The sequence below is a fragment of a genome, unplaced genomic scaffold (assembly GCF_019419815.1).
Source record: "Pyrus x bretschneideri cultivar Hongxiangsu unplaced genomic scaffold, Pyrus_bretschneideri_v1 Contig36, whole genome shotgun sequence".
Classification (NCBI taxonomy): Eukaryota; Viridiplantae; Streptophyta; class Magnoliopsida; order Rosales; family Rosaceae; genus Pyrus; species Pyrus x bretschneideri.
The window spans coordinates 288,780-294,779 of NW_025999679.1; positions in this window are offsets into that span (position 1 = coordinate 288,780).

The following is a 6,000-nucleotide window of genomic DNA, read 5'->3' on the forward strand; positions in this document are numbered from 1 at the left end:
TCGTTTGTTTAAGTTCATTCCTTCAAACATGTTTCAAAAACTAATTTTTTTTCTTTGTGATTACATGTGAATTCGTGAACTATAACTACAACCAAGCATAAACCAAAGAGTATATCAAACGTCTTTCTTTAACCGTCATGCAATTAAAAACCAAATCCTCATCATTGCGTTGGAAGGTACCCTACGACACAAACACACAAAAACAACTTTAAAACAACTCTTTTTGGGTTTTTCAAAACAATTTTTCAAATTTTTATGGGATTTTCGAATTTTTAAGTCAAAACACACTAAAACAGTTTAAAAACATTTTAAAACAGCAAGGAACAACACTTGAAGTTATGGGTGATAAAATCCAACAAATTTTTCATCAACATACTTAGTTACCCCCCCCACACTTAAATCAAACATTGTCCTCAATGTTTTAAGCTTAAAACACACCAAATAAAAGAAAACATATAAAACAGCAACTAAACATACTAAACATGGCAGAATGTATCTATCAAAGAGAAGAGTTTTAGAGATGCAAATCTGGTTATGGAGTGTAAATTCCATCTTCTCCTTGGTGATTGCAGTGAGGCTTCATCTTGAGTGATTCCACAAGCTTACTCTTGAAATGCGCTACTCCCATCGTTGATTTTCCTTTGTGCTACTCTTGAACTGGGTAGCAGGCTTCCTTTGGTCTCCCCCGAAGGTCTGAGCTTCCTCCTTTTATCTGTTTCTTTGTTCAATCTCTCCAATTCGTATTGAAGAGGGTTAGAGGATAGCTCAGCAAAGCTAGGTAAACAACCAGGGAATAGAGTCCAGATAGACTCCAAGTGCCGGCTGATTGCTTCTTTCACTTTGCCATGCAAGTAATATCAAGGACAAAGGAAAAGACAGGGAAAGAGCATGATATGATATACCTTTGCTTTTGCCCTTGATGATATGAGATACCTTTGCTTTTGAAGAAGCGGTGAATGAATCAGCACATGTATTTGTGGTGCTGTTTCCTCCTGGGTCATCTTTGCTCCAGGCATCTGGTATCATCTTTGGGGAAGAAGAAAGAATAGAGTATTTCGAAAGACTTTGCTGGGAGTGCACCCTCAGAGGTGAGAAAGAGTTGGGCTTTTTCTTCAGTTTTGCTTTGCCAAAAAATGAAGGTCGACATATATAGGGAATTCAATAGCAAGTGGTGGTACTGTTCTTTTACCGTTGTCGACAAACGTTTTGATCCCGCAAATCCGGCTTTTTGAAATAGTGACGACTCTTCGATCTTTGAATTTGCCTCTTCGATTTCTGAGCAGTCGCCCCTTCGATTTCTGAACGATGCCCTTCGTTTTCTGAACGACACGTAGTAGCGCGGATGTGGCTCTGTCTGAGATCTTTTGACAAGTGGCACGCGTTTTCTGCAAAGCCGAGAGTTTTCGACAAATATGCACACGCTTTCTGGAAAGCCGGGAGCTTTCGGCTTTGTTTCCCACATTTGTCAGCTAAAGTGTGCAGCTGATTTCTCGCCTTCCACGCGTCTTCTGAAAAGCTGGGATTGCGTCTGACGAGAAGAGTGGTGTCTCTTCATTCTGAATTGGTGAATGCCTCTCCTTTAATAGAGGTGATTGATCACCTTCTAGCATGCACACTTGAAAATTGCCCAGAAATCGTCTCCGGCCTGTTTGAAAATCTACTCCGTCCAGCCCTTCTCTTTTAACTTCGTGAACAATGGCTAGCTCATCCAACCCATCGAACCTTTGCTTAGATTTGAGTCTAAGCAGTGATCCGGTCGCGTCTCGTCAGGGTAAGGTATGGTGCCCGTCTTTCTTATCTTCCCATGGCCCTCTTACAGATGAGGACTCTGTGATGACGGATCCCACAACGGCTACGATAGTGGCTCGGAACCTCCTCACTCCCAAAGACAGTCAGCTGCTTTCTGGACGGTCCGATGAGTTGGCCGTTCAAGAGTCCTTGGCTCTTAGCGTTCAGTGCGCTGGCTCTGTGTCCAACATGGGCCAACGCCTTCTTGCTCACTCCCGTCAGGTTGAATCCTTGATGGCGGAGGTGGAGAGTCTTAAGCAGGAGATCAAACAGCTTAAGTACGAGAACCGAAGTTTGCACGTGCTTGCCAACAATTATTCAACAGGCATGAAGAGGAAGCTTGATGAGCTTGATGACCGTCAACGGTTTGCAGCTTTCTTCCAGAGGCACCTCTTTCCTGGGTCATCCAGCGTTCCACCAAGGTTTGAGGCCTTGAATGATCTATCTTTGGTACCTCCCGCTCCTATGCCTTCCGCTCCGATGCCTCTTGCTCCAATGCCTTCTGCTCCGAGACCTCCTGTTCCGATGCCTCCTGCTCCGAGAGTGTTGCCACGTAGTGAGGCCTCAAGTACACAACCTTTGTGAAGACTCCATCTTTCTACCATTTTTTTTTTTTTTTCATCACTCGGAAATCAATAAACAAGCTTTATTCACTGTATTGGGTTGCCTCCCAAGTAGCGCTTGCTTTAACGTCGTACAGCCGGACGATGAACTCAATCACTCCAGGATATGTTCACGAATCGGATGAGAACTCCGAGTCATGAACTAGTACCTAAAACAAGAAACAAAACAAATTTAAGAATCTGGAAAAATAAAAAAAAAACGAAAATAAAACAATCCAAGGGATTAGCAAAGTTGCTAATCCCCGGCAACGGCGCCAAAATTTGATGCGAGATTTATGCGCACAAATTAAACCCTCTTTTTGACAATTGTAGTATAAGTATAAGTAGGGATCGTTCTGGACCGGGGATTAGGAGGGATTGTTAATCACTTGGATTTTTGACTCAAAAACGTAAAAACAATATAAAACACTAAACTAAATTGATTTCTAACTAATTTGACAATAAAGTAGAGGGGGGATTGTGTTTGGACAATATTAAATTAAATGGACAAATTGTAATTAAAGGCAAAACGTAAATATGAATGAGATGAAAATATGGATAATGGAATAGCCAAGGGGTTCATCTCCACACATGTTATACTTGCATATAAAATTGATTCTCAGTTGGTCTTTCGATAAATTATGAAACTCGACACTCCAAGTTAATTAGGTCCGCTTAAATTAACCTTCAAATTTCCCTAGAATCATTGAATTGGATGAATATGCATCGCAAACAAACTATTCCTAACAAGTTCTCTATATGAACAGCATGATAAAGATACAAGTTAGAATCATTACGTTCTTTGGAAATTATAAGCATCGACAAGGCATTTGTAACTATGAAAAGCATGATACTCTTGCCAGGAATTCAATTAACGCGATTGTTTATAAGCAACCTCCACTACTTGTGAATATAAGTTCATAACTATTAGGTGAAATTCACTTATATTCTAGCGTCATATTTATGCATGAAAATTAAGCGCGCATTCTTAATAAACATTCATAAATAAGTTATCAATCAAACGGTTAAACAAATTGAATCCACAACTTATGAAATTCCAACCAAATATAATCAATTCATATTGCAAGTATAACCATGGTTTCGAATCACCCCCTAGCTAACTAGGGGGATTTAGCCTCTCATGTTCACAAAAAGAGAATTACAAATGAATTTAAACATAAAGCACAAAGGATTGATTACACCTAGAACGCCCAACGAATCCACGTGAATTGGTGCGCGTCGAAGCTCCTCTTTCCTCTTCTCCTTCTGCGGCAGATTGGTTAAATGGTGTTGGTGGATGATTTGCGGGTTTAGGATGGATTTAGGGAGGATTGGTGGTGTAGGAAGGTGTGTAAGGTGATGGAGGAAGGTTGGTATGGTAGGGGAATGGCACGGCAGAGAATATGGTGTGTAGAATGAATTATGGGAGAATTGTGCTCGGATTAATGGGAGTTAGAATAATGGATGATTAGTGTTGCACGGATGATCCCCTAGGAATTATGGAATATATGTATGGCCGAATTGAATAATAAGGTTAGTGGAATGGTAATGCACGGATGATGGGGATTTAGTGGCAAAAGCAATAGGATAGAATACGGGATAATGGGAAGTGGACGGCAATATATGGATAATGGGATATGGTGCTCAGTTTTAGGTGAAGATAAGTGGGAGATAATGGCATGGAATTAGGGTTAGTGGAATGAATGGAATGGTGTGAATAATGAATGGGAAAATGGGAAGTAGATGATTATAAATGGAATAATGGGCTAGTGCGGATGGTGGGATGTTTTGTTTAAGGGATGGTGGAAGGGAAAAGTGGATGTAGTTTAAATGGGATGAAAGGTAATGCACGGGTTTTGGGTGGGAATTAGAATAATGGGATATGGCTTAGAAAAATAATGGGAAATGGTTTAGAAAAATAATGGGAAGTGAATGATGGATGGAATTGTTTAGGCTTATGGAATGCACGGTTTAGGGATTTAAATTAGGTTATGGTGGTGGAATTAATGGGGTTAGTGGAATGGTTAAAAATGGGATATAGTGGTGTAGGTGGAATGGTGGGGGGATATTAGATTAGAAAAATGGCATGGTGGAGGTAATGCACGGTTTGGTGGATATGAATTGAATAATGGGATAAGTGGGATTTGCGGCTTAGGTTAGATTAATGGGATAATGGGCTGCATGAATTAGGGTAAAATAATATATGGGGGGCCACGGCTTAGAAGAATATTTAGGATGAATGGCTGATTAAAAATATCAATGAATGGTTTATTAGGATAAATATGCCACGGCTAGGTTTATGGAATGGGAGAAAAATAATAAATGGTGGCTGAAATAAGAAATGGCATGCATGGGATTTATGGGAGAATTTGGGAGAGTCTTTTTGGGAAGTCACGGCTGAGAAGAAAATATAAAAATCTAGTGGCTACGGCTTAGGGAATGAATTATGGGAATGAATGGATTGAATGGCTTACAAAAATAGGAATTTAAAACATAAATATAAAGGTGCGGCTAGGAAGGGAAATAGGGCTAGGGCCTTGGTTTTGTGTCCTAAAGTGCCTATAAGGCCGTCAAAGTGGCTAGAAAATACGGACGTTTACGTTTAGGAAAGGTTACCAAAACGGGAAACTTAGGGTTAACTTTCCTAAAATAGGAAACCTTGTTTGAGTAGGATTCCTCGTTTTGGTAAGAATTCATCGTTGGAGTAGGATTTCGTCGTTTCTTCAAGTCTTTAACTCATTCGTTCCTTTTTCGCTCCAAAAGACTCCAATTTGCATCTTCTTGCACACTTTGGCCTTATAATCTGAAAATACACAAAAGTGGCCTTAAACACTAAAACAACTCAGTAAACACAACATAAATGCAAGAGAACAAGCTAATTAAGTCGCATGAATATGCTCCTATCAGTCCCTGTGCCTATAGCACACCTATAGTAAAGGGGCTTAATACAACTCGAGCATCTAAGTTGCTAACCAAACACTACCGAGTGGGCTAAAAGAGACTCATCTGATACTATCACTTTGAATTTTTATACTTGCAATTATGTGAAGGTTCAAAGATGTGTTATTTTGAGATTTTGGGTTTCCCACTACTGCAAAAAGAAAAGAACAAACAAACAAAATGAAAGTCGCTTCATCATCAAACATAAAAATTCTTATTCATAAAAGAATGATGACTTTGATAGGGTGTATGATTGAATCCGAAAATGACCACCTACAAATTTCTAAAATGGAGAATCAAATCACTGGTGTAGTTCTTTAAAGATGACACAATGTGAAATTTTCATTAGGGATCATCTTTGACGAGTAGCCCATTGTGAGGTAATTAGAAGATGAGTTCTCCATGGACATGTCTACGCGTAGACGGCGGTGTTTAAGAGTAGGATAGTCAAAGCTTGGCTGGCAATGTTCTGTCTTTTAGTGGTTAGAGTTTCATCCATGTGCTCCAAGTTGTACGTTTTTTTACCTCCTACTCTAACGACTTGGTAAAGTCCTTCCCAGTTTGCTTTGAGCTTGCCTTCTCTAAGTATCTTCATTTTCTCGAAGTTTTCCCTTAAGACCGAATCTCAAACTTGAAGGCTTGGAGGCTTAATGCCTTAGTTATAGTACAA